This window comes from Balaenoptera borealis (assembly GCF_965194805.1).
Source record: "Balaenoptera borealis genome assembly, chromosome: 8".
Taxonomy (NCBI): domain Eukaryota; kingdom Metazoa; phylum Chordata; class Mammalia; order Artiodactyla; family Balaenopteridae; genus Balaenoptera; species Balaenoptera borealis.
This window is the reverse complement of record NC_138865.1, coordinates 53,092,055-53,107,397: the sequence shown is the minus strand read 5'-3', so window position 1 is coordinate 53,107,397 and position 15,343 is coordinate 53,092,055. Positions and strand designations below refer to the sequence as shown.

The following is a 15,343-nucleotide window of genomic DNA, read 5'->3' as shown; positions in this document are numbered from 1 at the left end:
GTTAAGATTTCTTCTCTCTTCCAAAACCCTCTGATGGCTTCCCATTGCCACCCAAAGTAAAAAGCAAAGTCTTTACTGTGGGCTGTGAGGCTTGCCACCATCTGACCCCTTTATTGCTTCTCCAACTTCATTTCCAACTACTCTCCCCTCACTCACTAACTCTGCTCAGTTAGCCTCTTTGCTCTTCCTCAAACATCTGACGCATGCTCTCACCATGGTTTTTTTTTTTTTAAATAGATCTTTATTGGGGTATAATTGCTTCACAATACTGTGTTAGTTTCTTTTGCACAACAAAGTGAATCAGCTATATGTATACATATATCCCCATATCTTCTCCCTCTTGTATCTCCCTCCCACCCTCCCTATCCCACCCCCTAGGTCGTCACAAAGCATTGAGTTGATCTCCCTGTGCTATGCAGCAGCTTCCCACTAGCTAGCTATTTTACATTTGGTCGTGTATATATGTCCATGCCACTCTCTCACTTCATCCCAGCTTCCCCCTCCCCCCACCACGTGTCCTCAGGTCCATTCTCTACGTCTGCGTCTTTATACCTGTCCTGCCACTAGGTTCATCAGTACCATTTTTTTTTTTTTAAGATTCCATATATATGTGTTAGCATACAGTATTTGTTTTTCTCTTTCTGACTTATTTCACTCTGTGTGACAGACTCTAGGTCCATCCACCCCACTACAAATAACTCAATTTCGTTTCTTTTTATGGATGAGTAATATTCCATTGTGTATATGTGCCACATCTTCTTTATCCATTCATCTGTTGATGGACACTTAGGTTGCTTCCATGACCTGGCTATTGTAAATAGTGCTGCAGTGAACATTGTGGTACATGAATCTTTTTGAATTATGGTTTTCTCAGGGTATATGCCCAGTAGTGGGATTGCTGGGTCGTATGGTAGTTCTATTTTTAGTTTTTTAAGGAACCTCCATACTGTTCTCCATAGTGGCTGTATCAGTTTACATTTCCACCAACAGTGCAGGAGGGTTCCCTTTTCACCACACCCTTTCCAGCATTTATTGTTTGTAGATTTTTTGATGATGGCCATTCTGACTGGTGTGAGGTGATACCTCATTGTAGTTTTGATTTGCATTTCTCTAATAATCAGTGATGTTGGACATCTTTTCATGTGCCTCTTGGCCATCTGTATGTCTTCTTTGGTGAAATGTCTACTTAGGTCTTCCACCAATTTTTTAATTGGGTTGTTTCTTTTTTTGATATTGAGCTCCATGAGCTGTGTGTATATTTTGGAGATTAATCCTTTGTCTGTTGTTTCATTTGCAAATATTTTCTCCCATTCTGAGGGTTGTCTTTTCATCTTGTTTATGGTTTCCTTTGCTGTACAAAAGCTTTTAATTTTAATTAGGTCCCATTTGTTTATTTTTGATTTTATTTTTATTACTCTAGGAGGTGGGTCAAAAAAGATCTTGCTGTGGTTTATGTCAAAGAGTGTTTTTCCTATGTTTTCCTCTAAGAGTTTTATAGTGTCTGGTCTTACATTTATGTCTTTAATCCATTTGGAGTTTATTTTTGTGTATGGTGTTAGGTAGTGTTCTAATTTCATCCTTTTACATGTAGCTGTCCAGTTTTCCGACACCACTTATTGAAGAGGCTGTCTTTTCTCCACTGTATGTTCTTGCCTCCTTTGTCGTAAATTAGGTGACTACATGTGTGTGGGTTTATCTCTGGGCTTTCTATCCTGTACCATTGATCTATATTTGTTTTTGTGCCAGTACCATACTGTCTTGATTACTGTAGCTTTGTAGTATAGTTTGAAGTCAGGGAGCCTGATTCCTCCAGCTCTGTTCTTCTTTCTCAAGATTGCTTTGGCTATTCAGGGTCTTTTTTAAAAAATATTTATTTATTTATTTATTTTGGCTGCACTGGGTCTTAGTTGCAGCACATGGGATCTTCGTTGCAGCATACGAGATCTTCAGCTGTGGCATGGAGGCTCTTAGTTACGGATGTGGACTCTTAGTTGCAGCATGCATGTGAGATCTAGTTCCCCAACCAGGGATCAAACCTGTGCCCCTTGCAGTGGAAGCACAGAGTCTTAACCACTGGACTGCCAGGGAAGTCCCCAGTTTGAATTTTTTTAGGCAAGAATATTCTTGGAGGGTTCTGTGTATGTCTTCTTATTCCTTCACATCATAAGGACACAATGTGTGGTTTCTCACTTTTAATGATGCTAAGATGAATCACTGGGTTCAGGTGGTATCATTCAGAGCCCTCTAATATAAAGTTCCCATCATCCTTTAACTTAATTGTTTTAGCAACAATTGATTCACAAATCAATTAGATATTAACAAAGTGACTTCATATTTTTAAAGATTATTTTTTTTAAGAAATGAATACATTTTCATTTTCTTCACATTTCTCTTTACAGTATCACTTCACAACCAATTTTTCCCATTCCCCCTCCCTGAATCCTAAATTTGCTCACATTCACAGTGCCTTCAGAATGTAGTGAACATTTAACATAAAGCTTGGAAGGAGTTATGAAATGGAATGGACAATGAAGGCTGAGTGAATAGGGAAGTAAGGATTATCTACCCACCTACATACTAATTTGCCTGTCTCCCCTTCCTCCTTTATATCTCTGTCTTTTTACTTTGTGAGATTTTCCGCTATGTAGGATAGTTAGGGTTTAGCAGGCCACTGAGGCCTTATGGGGATTAGAAAGTGGGGCATGTGCTGACAGCAGCATTGGTATTGGGTATGAATTGAATGCAAATCCAGGCTAGAGCTAAGCATACAAAATTTAACATTTGTTTTGTTATAGTGAACATTGGCTTCAAATAAAATTGAGAAGAAGATGAAGCTTGTACTCTCTGCACTTAGCACCCTTTTGTCATGTAGCCTTTCCTTCCTGACATAGACAAAAGAAAATTGCACCCCATGGATTTAGGAGACTTGCGCATTGCTGCACTGTTTCAAAAACAAGACTCCTTTAGTCTTCTGCGTGTCAGTATGTGATTGCATCTTTCTTCCACTTGTCTGAACCGAAAACCTTGGGGTCATCCTTCACTCTTCTTACATTCCACATCCAGTCCATTAGCAAATTCTGTCAAAATATGTGTAAACTCTGACCTCTTACCATCTCCACTGCTGTTCTCTTTGTCCAAGGCAATATGGTTTCTTTCCTGGATTATTGCCATTATCTCCTAACGGGTCTCCTTTTTCCCATCCTTGCTCACTTATGGCCTGTTCTCCAGAGAAGCCAGAATGAACTTTTTAAAATGACTGTCAAGTATGCCATCCCCTTGTCCCAAAGCATCTAGGACTACCTGTGCCACACAGGAACATTCAGAGCCCACAGCGTCTACAAGGGCTTCTGTCATCTGGGCCACTGCTTCACTCTGTCATCTCTCACTGCCCAGCTTGCACACTTGCACCAACCATACTGGTGTCCTTGGTCTTCCCTGAATTTGCCACATGTGCTTCTACTTCAGGGTTGTTGCCCTTAGTGTTCCTTCTGTCTGGAATGCTCATTATTTCCTCCCAGTCTGTGTCCAAATGTCACTATATCAGAAAGACCTTTCTTTATTCTTTGACAGATGCCAAAACATGTAAAGACCACCCGAAAATTTATCTATCGATGACAACAGTTTTTTAGGTATTATGTTGTATATGCATTTTTGGAAAGTTAAAGGAAAAATTAAACTCTTTGTATTGTAATTTAAGCAATTAAAAATAACTATCCTTTATAAAGTTCAGTCATGCTAGATGAATAAGTTTTACATATCGGCTCCACAACGTAGTGCCAATTGTTAACAGTACGGTATTGTGCACTCCAAAAAACTAAAACAAAAGGACACAAGGGAACTTTGGAAGGTGTTGCATATGTCTATTATGTTGATTGTGGTGATGGTGTTTGCACATGTCTAAACTCATCAAATTGCACACATTAAATAAGTGCATTTCTTTGTACATCAATTATACTTCAATAAATCTGTTAAAAAATACCTCTGTCGACTGAGGCCAACATCCTTGATTAAAATGAGATTGGAGGAAGTTGAACACACTGGAGGAACACTTAATTTTTTTCAGGGATAGATGGATTAATCTTCTGGCAAACAATTTAGAATCAAAGGTAATTCTGTTAGCTTAGTTGTTTGGAACTCTGCAGGACCATTACAGCATCTAATAACTCAAAGGTGTGACTCTCTCATTAAATAGCTCTTAATAAGCAGTGTAATTGGATCAAGTGAGGCTTTTTATCTTGGTGTGTGCTGTGGTGAAACTGCCTCTTTAGACAGTGATAAAAGACCATGGTTTCAAGTGAATAAATAAGATCACAAATTTTTTTACTGAGACTAAAAAATTGATCTTACATTTTTATTTGAAGAGAATTAATAATTTCTATTTAATGTAAAAAAGTAATGTATGCCCATTGTAGGGGGGCAAATTAAATGTAGCAAATATAAGGAGAGGAATAGTATGTAATCAGTCATCAACTTATTAACCAGAAATGAACTTAACATTTTTGCATATTCACTTTTTTCCTTAATCTTGTGTCTTTATATCTATAATTTAAACTTGGTTGTGTTCACCATTGTGTATAAAAATTTCTTTCAATTTTTTTACTCTGTCATGAGCATTTCTTTATATTATTAAAACTCTTTATGTTTTTCACATTACTAATCAATATTTTACCTGCATATTCCTTAGCTTACCTTTTATTTATTTATTTTTTAAATTATTAGCACCTTTAATTATTATTTATTTATTTATTTGGCTGTGTTGGGTCCTCGTTTCTGCGCGAGGGCTTCCTCTAGTTGCGGCAAGCGGGGGCCACTCTTCATCGCGGTGCGCCGGCCTCTCACGATCGTGCCCTCTCTTGTTGCGGAGCACAGGCTCCAGACGCGCAGGCTCAGTAGTTGTGGCTCACGGGCCTAGTTGCTCCGCGGCATGTGGGATCTTCCCAGACCAGGGCTCGAACCCGTGTCCCCTGCATTAGCAGGCAGACTCTCAACCACTGCGCCACCAGGGAAGCCCGACCTTTTATTTTTTTATTTTTTTAAAGATTGATTGATTGATTGCTATGTTGGGTCTTCGTTTCTGTGCTAGGGCCTTCTCTAGTTGCAGCAAGCGGAGGCCACTCTTCATCACGGTTAGCGGGCCTCTCACCATCGCGGCCGCTCTTGTTGCTGAGCACAGGCTCCAGACGCACAGGCTCAGTAGTTGTGGCTCACGGGCCTAGTCGCTCCGCGGCACGTGGGATCCTCCCAGACCAGGGCGCGAACCCGTGTCCCCTGCATTAGCAGGCAGATTCTCAACCACTGCGCCACCAGGGAAGCCCCTTAGCTTACCTTTTAGATCAATCAGTGAATAACTTTGCCCAAAAGATGCTTGCTATTAAACCTTTTGTATTCTTACACTTTTGAAATGGGAGGTGAATAGAACTTGAAGCATGTATGCCACACTTTGGGATATAGCCAAGAAGTGCCAAACACTGAGGTCAAATGATCAGTAAGTACCCTAACTGCCCACTCCCATAGAGTGGGTTAGTTTTGTACCTACCCCAGACTTTCAGCTTTATTGTGCTAAGTTCTCTATGGAATTGAGTATGGTGGGTTGGGGCTTGGGGAGATGCTTGTGGTCCTGGGAACCATGCTGATTCTGCCTTATATCTGAGGCTTTGCTCCAGAGCTGATCTGGCCTTTGAGGACCTTTGTATCAGTTTGGAGGTAAGACAGATTGGGAGCAATTTCATAAATAGAGTTTGAATTTGGACTGAGAGGCAGAAGTAGTTTTTGAGATTGAAATGGAGCTCTGAGCACTGGCTTCATTGTGAGTTGCTGGCTCGCTGCTGTTCATCTAGTCAGTCATTTACTTCCAGCATAGTGTTGAAAATTTCCATTGAACCCTGTACATGAGAAAATTGTATGTATTGGTTTTAAAATTTGTGCAATTAAAAATAATTGTCACGGACAGCTAGGTGTTCCTCCTCCTCCCCTCCCCCTCCTCTTTCCTTCCCCCTCCTCCTCCCCTTCCCATTCCTCCTCTTCTTCTGCTAACTGGATATTAGCATTTCATTGCAGGATCCTTTTCTTGAACATACTGCTTGGTGTCTCTGTACTAATGTGAAAGGATTTACTAATGATCGTCTGCCCAGTATAGTTGTGAAGGTTAACTAATATCTGATTATTAAGAACCCTACAAGTAAAAACAGGCATGAATACTGCTAGCTGTGTAATGGAAAATTAGTAAATGTTACTTCATTGGGTAATTATGTGTTTAAAATGCCTTTACCCCAGTGGGAAATACACAGAGGTAATACTGCGGGCTTTTAAAGGGTTGTAATACATAGCAGATTAAGAGTATAGCTATGATAAATAATAGCTGTCAACTGAAGCATTCATGTAAAACTTATGATGTATTCAAGTAACAAAGACCCATTTTCCATCTCTATTAGATTCAGCTGGAAACAGTGATGAAGCAGTCTTGTGTTTACATGTGTTCTTTGACCTTTTATTTTATTTTCATAAGAAGATGTACCAAAATGAGTAACAGTGTGATAAAATCTCACTAATTTGGATTCTGCTGATTTGGGATTTGGGCTTGGCTGAAGTTCATCTTTATGCTCCCTATACAGAAGTTATTTGCTTAGTTTTAAAAAAGCCGGGAAAAAGGAGTCGGTCTAAAAAGAGCTAATTATTTTCAAACCCTAAATGTGTTGATAACTGAATCTGCTTACTGTATTAATTTGAAAATAGAGTCATTTACAAACTTATTTATTTATTTTTGATGTCTGGTTCTTATTAATTTATTTTGGTCTGTTTCACGTATCTTAATTATTGAGAGAGATTTGGATATAGATTCTTCTCTATCTCTCACTTTCTGTTTTGGAAAGTTGATCTGAAAACAAAATAAACAGTAGAATTCTGATTCTAACATTTTTTTGAGTCTATTGTGTATTAGGTACTCTGCTAAACACAGTAACTCAAAAAACATTAATTAACTGCTTATTACATGCCAGGCCCAGCAGGAGGTGAACAAGGCTCAGCTGTTTCCCCCAAGAAACTTGAAAGTCCAGGAGAAAATGCAGCAGGCTTGGTCAGTGAGGAATCCTTCTTGCTTGAGATACTCCTTCAGTAGTGTGCTGTTGCTACACAGGTAGAGCTAGCCCCTTCAGGATGAGATGAGGAGATCTACATCTTGAGGATTGGTGACAGTCCTCTCAGAGCTGGAAGGGGCATTAGAAATTGAGCCTAGCTCTGTAGTATGGCCCCTGTACACCATATCCTCATATTCTCCTTGCATGGAGCGTGATACCAAGTCATAGTTCAAGCTCTGCATTCTGAGGCAGCTGCAGGAACTGAGAACGTTCAGTGGCCTCCTCTTGATCTTCCTGGTTCTGAACGTTTCTTCCCGAACATTCCACTGTTATTTCAAACTCCTGCATGTTTTTAGAAGTGAAAGCGTCCCCTGTCTCATTGAGATGTGTCTTGAGCTGTCACATGGTTGGGGCTACGTGCCAGCCAAGCGTTCATTTGGCAGCCGTGTAGCCATCTGTGTCTGTGCGGTAGTGTTTGAGCAATTATTTGGGCAATGATTGCTTTCATCTATTTCAGTGAATATTTACTGATTTTAAAATATGGAAAATTAAATACGAAAGCCTTGATATCAATGGCAAGAAGCATGGACTTACTACAGATTGATACCAGTCGCCATGATGAAAGTGACCAGTCTTTATCCTTTGTTAGGTACTCATTGGACTTAAAGTGAATGATCAACAACGAAATACAAGTATAAAATCTTAAAACATATACAGATGTGGGAGATGTGTTGCTGGTGATGGTGCCACAGGATGAGGGTTAAGTTTGGATTGATAATTTTTGTGTTTTGTGCTCGGCATGGAGCAGCCCTTTAATATGTGACTTTCATGCATCAGACTTGATTACACGTTTTTAGGATTGCAATATATGCAAAGGTGCAGAGCTGTTTGCGGATGCTGATGAGCTGCCTTGGGAACTTGATCTAACACTGTATATCCAAACCTAGGTTTTTGTTTTGGTTTTTAAAGATTTGCTTGATTCCCTGGGATGCAGCAAGATATAATAGAAAAAAACAATGTGTTGTATTTAGACCAAGAATCATAATACCTAACATCTAAAAAGTGTTTGTTATGTGCCTGGTTCTGAGTGAATTGCCTTAATGGATTATTTTAATTTTTCAGGAACTCTGTGTCAACTATACTTTATAGAGGAGTGGTTAAGAATGTGAACCTTGACTCACATTCATAGGCTGCACGGTTCATATCCATGCTCTGCTTCTTACATAATTAGGCAGTTAATTTTGACCTTTGCCTCACACGGTTTTTCATATGAAAATGAGGATAATAATAGTTCTCACGTCATGGGGTTTTGAATATTGGGTGAGAGAACACATGTAAAGAGCTTCAACTATGCTTGCCTGGCACATGGTAAAATTCTCAATAAATCCTGGCTGTTAATACCACTGTATAACCTCAGGCAAGTTACTTCCTCTCTGAGCTCTTATTTTCTCATACTGGAAATGGAGTTAATAGTATCTACCTCAGAGTTATTGTGAAGATCCAATGGGATTAGTTACTTATAGTGTTTTGTGGATGTTGTGGCACATAGGAGCTGTTTCATCCAACATGGTGTTCTGAATCTCATGTTGTGCTTTGTGTTCATTCAGTGAATCTTTATTGAGCAGGTACTTGTTATATGCTGGGGTATAGTGGTCAAAAAGAGAGTCCAGGTCCTTGCCATCAGGAGTTTGCATTTCACTGGGAGGTGGAGAGAGAGGCAGCAGAAATACTATATGATGATCGTTTGAGATTGCGACCAAAGCTATGAATGATACAATAGTGGGTCACTGAGGGTAGGGAGTGGGGAAGCACTTGGGGCTGGGGGGTAGGGGAGGCTCAAGGGAAGATGTGAACAGTGAGAGGAGTCAGCTGTTTAAACAGCAAGGACACAAACACTTGAGGCTGAGGGGCCTAAGCGTTCCAGACCTGCACATCGAAAGAACTTGGGAGGCTCACGGAGCAAACTGGAGGTCATTGTGGCTAAAGCTCCTTGACTGAGGGACAGGTGTGAGACCAAATCATGTAGGACCCTTTGGCCGTGGTTTGGATTTTGAATTTTATTACAAAGTGCAGTGGGATGCTGTTGAAAGGTTTTCAGCAGGTGAGTTAGAAGTCAACTATATATTTTGAATGGGAATTTCATGCCTTTCCTAACCGTGGGCGCTGATGTCTTATTTCTCTAGCTGGTGACTTACATACAGAGTCCCATCCTAGTCTTTGATTAGAGATGCTCTACTTATCCCTAAAACTTAAATTCTTTTCCATCATTCGCTTCCCTTGACTGTCCTACATGGTATCAAGGGAGGGAGGAAACACACATTTTTAGAGTACATACCTACTGTGTCAAGATCCTCTTGGCTTTCAGGCTTACTTCATATTGTTATTTATGCCACCTTGTGAGGCAGGTGGCCCCAGATTTAACCAGTGAGGAAACAGGCTCCAGATAGTAAGTGATTAACCTAAATTTTAATGCCTAGTGGTGGAGTCAGGTTTTGCAGCCAGCTTTGTTTTTCCTACTCCCTGACCCTCCAACCCCATGCATTTTTCTCTCTGTGTCAGGTTGCTCTGTCATCATGGTGGTAGGGGTATGTAAGACTAAGCATAATCAAATTAAAGACGTTTTCTCATCTTCACTATGGATAGTTGTAGGGTTTGCAAAAGAATATATGACATTGCTTCACAATGCCCTATTCATCTTACTCATTTGAACATTTTTAGAGTGGTTCTTCTAACAGTGTGGTGATGATGTTGTTTTTGTGATTGTGTCCATTCAGGCCTGGAATATAGAGATATTCTCCACCTTGGGCCACACTGAGTTAGTTAACAGCAGGGAAATTTACTGTCTTCCTATAAAATTCCTTGGCCCATCTGATCTTCAGCTTTCATTAGTACTAAGAGTGTAAGTTAAAATAATTCTATTCCATTCGATATGATTTTAATAATTTAGTTTTCGTGAAAAATAAGAAATGAGTTTGGCCAGTTTGCAGCAATCAAGAAAAATGTTGCCATTTAACTTGTCATCAGTCTACATAATTCTTTTCGAGAGTGAGAGTTTTTATTTTGGTATAAAATTTCCCAGGAGTCTAAAGTAGGAAAATAATAATGGTTATATTTCTCCTTGAAAATGAAGGAAGATTTTTAAATGGTCTAGAGTTAATTGAATCTATCTAGTTAAATTACATTGACCCCTTTTCAATATTACTCTTTCCATAAAGCATTGGTAAAATGGCTAACAAAGTAGTCTTTTATCATTTCTAAAATTTTTCTAGTTTGTTGCTCACTTAATGACATCTGTTAATGATGGATTTCTATGCTTATAGTGATTTGGGTTTTAGAAAGTCATCCTCTATTTCTGAAGAATGTGTAAGTATTTGAATAAAGATTTTCATATTTTTGGTAACTTTATTCAAATTACAAAAACACATATTCTTGTGAAAAAATTAGAAACTAGGAACAAGCAAAATTAAAAATCACCCATAATTTATGTTTTCCAGGCTTTTCTATGTACATATGTGCCCAGACTACCTGAATTTGAATTTCAGTTTATTGTATGACCTTTGGAAAGTTATCTGTCTTTTCTGTGCCTCAGTTTCTTCTTCTGTAAAATGAGTGCCTATTTCATAGGGTATTGTGAGGATTAAATGAGTTAATAAATGTGAAGTGCTGAGAATATTGCCTGGCCCCCAGGTGAGAATCACACATGTGGGTTTTTTTCTTTTTTAACTTTATAATGGAAAATTTCAAACATATATAAACATAGAATAGTATTATGAACTCCAATGTACCCATCTATTATCAACATTTAGATGTTCTTGTTTTACTTATCATTTCTTCTTTTTTTTTTTTTCCCTGGAGGGACACTGGTATACTTCAGTTTGTGCCATATTAATATTTGCTAAGAAGTAAATTATTTTAGAGAACCAGTGCGCAAAATTTGAGTCATTTTTTAGGGGAGGAAATACAAATCAAATACCTATAAAACACATTCTGTGGTGTTTTAGTAAATTTTAGTTAACTGAATGGCATTAAAAGTAATATGATGAATACAGAGATTTTAGCTATTCAGATTAGGCATTTTTTTTTTTTTTTTAGATTAGACATTTTTTGGTCAGTAAGGTCTTCAGAATGATTGGGCATCAGTTTTATTATAAATATACAGTAAAGATTATTTTGTATCAACATAAAATACTTATTTAAAAATGTACTGAGCAATTTGAGAAATTATTCTTTTGGTGGAGCAAAAATATTTAAAAATTATAACATTAGAAAAAGTAATCTCATAAAGGAGCTAGTTTGAGGACTTCTTTGAAGACTTAGGTTGGATACTGTAAAAATTCTAGAGATAAATCATTCTTTAGATTTTAAAAATCACTATTTTTCATCTGCATTCCCTTGTATATTTAACATATAAATACATACACAAAAAAGACACTTTAGAAAAGATAATCCAAGAATAATTGAAGAAAATATTGTAACAAATCAGACATTATTGAAGTTGGTGGTTTTGTTTCTTACTTTCATGCTTGGTTCTCCTGGACAGTAATAAGCTCTAACTTGGTATTTCCTGCCTTTGATCTTATTTTAGACTCCCATTTCAAAATCTATGAGTAAGTAACATGTGATGTAACTGAGAAGAAACTAAATTGTAAAGGCAAGAATATGATAGTAATTTGATGTATTTTAGTAAATTGCAACCAGTGAGATAATCAGAACTTATAGTCACCTAAATTTGCTCAGCACTTGAATTACAGATCTTAAAATTCCTGGGACGTGATGCAGGAATGTGGAGTGCGCTGGTCATGCCTCATGTTACTGTTAGTCCAGAGAAACACTGGATTGGGAGTCAAGAAACCTCCCTTCTCATGTGAACTGCTAGGATGAGTACCTTTTTGTTGAGTTGCTTAACCCCTCTGACATTGTTTCTCCAGTGACAAAAGTATAGAAGGGAGATGCTCTCAGGTCCAATATATTATTAAGGAAGTACTAGCTGCTGCAACAAACAGACCCCAAAATGCAATGGTTCAAACAAAGTAGAAGGTTTTTTTTTTTGGAGTTTCAGGTTTGCAATTCTGCTCTAAGCTATCATTTAGGGCTCCTTCCATCTTGTTTCTCCAACCGTGTCCTAGAGGCATTGTCTTGATGCACATGATTGAATCTGAGTTGTTGCCAAGACCTGGTTTCTGTTGGGAATAGAGTGGAGGAAGCAGGTTGTAGCCTGGAATTGGCACATCATATCTGCTCAGATTCCACTGGGGAGAACTTGATCACATACACAGTCTCTGTAGCCATACTTGAGGCTACGAAATGTAATACAGCTGGTCAGGCTACAGTTTTATTAATATAGAAGAAAAGCACAGATATTGAAGGATAGTTAGCAGTCTGCCACGTCAATGCCGTTCCTGCTTTCTCTGATTGACCAAGTGGTTCTGTCATACCAGTAGGTTGACCTCTATCTCGTCTTGATTTTGAAATTAGTGCCGAAAATAAAAGTATTTCCTACTCTCAGCTTAATTTAATGATGACTTAGTGAATATAATGATTAAAAATCACTATTTTCTTACACTCGCTCTTTAGTATTAAAAACTTTCCATTGCAATTTTCCCATGACATTTCCATTTTTATGAATCATGTCGTTAGGAGGACTCCAATTGTCCTGTTAATTTGAGAGTGCAGGAGCCAGCTGGATTTTGAAGCTTTTGAAGGAAGAGCTGATGTTAAGCTCGAGTTTCTAGCAGTTTTCGGGATATAATAAAGGGTGATGAAACAGATTCCAGCTGCCAGATACTAGAGAGGCTGTGGGACTCTTAGGGACTGAGAAGAGGTAGGTGAGAAGCTAAGCAGGTAGGAGAACAAGGAAGATATAAATATTGGGTGATTGAAAAGTTTTTTTCTTTTTTTCTTTAAGGGGCAGAGTGAAGCAACTAGGAGAGTCTGGAATATACCCCTGAGCCACAGTCTTGATAAACTTATAAGATCAGGTCAAATTTATTGATGGTGCACATCAGCTTTTCTATAAGCCATTAAAAAAAGTAATAAATTGTCAAAATATGTGTTAAAAATCCTCAGTCTGATGGTTCCATAGCTTAACTTGTGGGTGGAAGAAGCTAAGTAAATGCATAACTGATAATTGGAAGAGTTGATAAAGTGTTAGAAAGAAAAAAGTCCTAGTTGTGTCTCTGAAACAGGGTCCTGTTAATGTGAAGGAAGTTTACTTTTTATCAGTCTGATGATGACTTTGCTTTTGTAGACTAGCTTCCAGAATGTTCTCTCTGTAGCCCTGACTTCCACCTGCATTGCTGCCCTGAGTCCTTCCTATATAGAAATTTGGTAGTCACGAGTGCTCAGAGTCAAGTCTTTCTCTGTGACCGTTGGACACCGGCCCCCGCAAACTACCCTGCATAATCCCTCTGCTAGGTTCCCATAGCACTTGTGAATATAATTACAGTTGACCCTAGAACAACATAGGCTTGAACTGCACGGGTCCACTTATACATGGATTTTTTTCAATAAATACTTTATTACAGTATTACACGATCAGTGGTAGGTTGAATCAGTGGATGAGAAACCATGACAGTGGAAGGCTGATCATAACGTTGTGTGCAGATTTTCACTTGTGCGGGGGTCAGCATTAGATAGATTTTTAACCCCTGTGTTGTTTGAGGGTCTACTATAGATAGATTCTTATCTTGTTTTTCAGATTGTATCCTTCATTTGAAGTTTGACACTAAATACTTTTGTGTGATCTATGGCTGTATATTATGGTATCCTAGGGAAACTATTGAGAAAGTTGAAAACCTAAGGTGCTTTATCTATCTGCTGCTCCTTTATTACTTCTAGAGTGCAATTGATTTATTTTTGGGGAAGTGTTCTTTTGAGGCTGAAACACCTTGGCAGATAAGATGATAATTGCTTGAGTTAAACAAATGCTTTGATTCACTTGGAACTTAAAGACCTCATTAAAAATTCTCTTTCTGATTTAGATTCAGACAGACAAAAAAGGCACTATGATGGGTTAGAGATAAATCTTTTAAAATCAAATACTCTTTTTTGTAACGTGGTTTATGGAGCATATTGTGACTAGTTTCCTTTGAGTAATGAATGTCAGGGTAAGAAGTAATACATAAATTGTTTTCTTAAATGTATAAAATGCCCAAGGGACGTTGAGATTAAAAATAAAGTAGGACACATGCTACACTGCCAATGCTAAAGCAAAATATGTACTCGTTTTGAAATTCCCTAAGAGAATATGATGTTTTGATACCTTGAAAGGCGACGTGGTTGTGATTAACCTTGAAATATGTCTCCAGCAGGTGAAAGACACCTGCAGTTTGTAGCTCAAGGATAGCAAATCAAGGATGATATCAAATCATATTGCAGCTTTGGTAGTGGTTTTGAGAATGCCTAAGGAAAGATAGTTACTATTGATTTTAAAAACTTACTTATTCTCTAAAGTGTTGTACCAAAATTAGGACTGTCTTTTGTAAGCTTAGGTATTTGTTGTCTATACTTAGACAATTTTGATAAAAACAGTACTCTTTTACTCCATTGGCCCACCTCCTGGAGACGAAGTCCTCTTTCTGGATGGCTCAGCTTCTTCACTGCCATAATAAGCTATTAGCCTAACCAGCTGTTTGTCTGGTCCCCAGAGCATTTTGGAATTCCATCATTCAGGCCTGGATCAGAGTATAACCCCACATTTCTTCTATTTAACTCTCTCACTCTTGACATTTGCGTAAGTATATTCTGTGATAAGTTGATAACCCTCTGCTTCTCTGGATACTCTAAAGTTGACTTTCTATTGAGTTAGGTTAGATCATCAGAAAACTCTGTACTTGGACCCCATTAGCTGAGAGTTTTTTATTTTCTGAATTACATGTTATGTTATAACCATGGCTTTCTCCAGGGTTTGTTTAAAAAAGAAGTAACATAAAATTCCATTTTGCTTATGTTATTGAGATTATTGTTTATTATATCACTCTGTATCCCATATAGAAAGCCTAATGTGAGAAATTTCCTTCAGAGTTTAGGGGCATGAAAAAGTTTGTTTTCTATGATAAAGAGAACTTTTTCATCTTTTAGATAATAAGACATGTATAATTTATCTTATTTATGTATTTACCTGGGCTTGGATGCACAGGGGCAGATTTGAATGTCAACTGTAGCAATTTTTGTCAACAAATTTTAGAAATTAATTAAAGAAATAGGCATTATGTAAACCAGGAGTCAGTAAACTACAGCCCACCTGCCCCTGTTTTTGTAAATAATGTTTT

At 38.0% G+C, this 15,343-nt stretch overlaps 1 protein-coding gene across 1 annotated transcript in view; it reads left to right on the top strand.

The window, feature by feature from the left end:
* The window catches only part of FOCAD (focadhesin), a 310,658-nt gene that overhangs the window by 7,907 nt on the left and 287,408 nt on the right, over positions 1–15,343 (top strand). The window lies entirely within an intron of this gene.